Here is a 795-nt window from a genome sequence, read left to right as displayed (position 1 = left end):
GTTTTTTTACTATGAAGCAACACTTTCTTTGAAGATTTCATCATACATACTCAATGAAATTTAAGGAAAGTTACAGCAATAGTTCCTGTAGTAGATAAAAGGTGGCTACAATGAATTTTCTACTCCAATTCATGAAAGAAAAGTCTTTCTGTGAAGACTACAACACTGGAGGCTCTCTTTTATTTGGAATTGACTAAATACCAGTGAGTTATCTGAAAAAAAAAAAAAAAACCAAACAAACAAAAACAAAACAACAAAACTTAAAAAAACAAAACAAAAAACAATGAAATTAAATTCGGTTTCCTCATATGGTTTTCCTTGAAACTTATTTTGACTGAGGAATGTGACAAAATATTTATAAAACTTCCAAGGGCCTGTTCCAAGAACACAAATGTCTATAGTTCTGTTCAGCCAAGGGAAGTCATATGCCAAGCTTTAAAGAAAAGCAGGATTTATTAAAAATTATGTGATACCACAGGAGAGGTAGAGGTAAGGTATAGGAGATCCAATTCCTTGTTGCTGTTTTGTGGTGTCAAGTTGGAACTGATTCATAGTTGACCCTTCAGTAGGTTTGAAGAGATGTAAATCACATGGAAGGAGACAAAAAGAAAAATGTTAATGAACATTTACCGTAATTTAGAATTTCCATTCATTCATTGTTGCATTTTTCTTCCTGCCTCCCTCCCCTCACCGCCCCCCCCCCCAGATAGCTGCTTTCTCTGAAAAGTAAAAGAAAAATTCCTTCATTAGTATACAATCCCCTTATCCCCTGAGTACACTCCACTATGCAACTTT

This window comes from Elephantulus edwardii, unplaced genomic scaffold, assembly GCF_000299155.1.
Source record: "Elephantulus edwardii isolate Elephantulus edwardi_28Jun2011 unplaced genomic scaffold, EleEdw1.0 scaffold00123, whole genome shotgun sequence".
NCBI classification, from domain to species: Eukaryota; Metazoa; Chordata; class Mammalia; order Macroscelidea; family Macroscelididae; genus Elephantulus; species Elephantulus edwardii.
The sequence above is the reverse complement of the archived record's forward strand: the minus strand, read 5'-3'. Positions refer to the sequence as shown.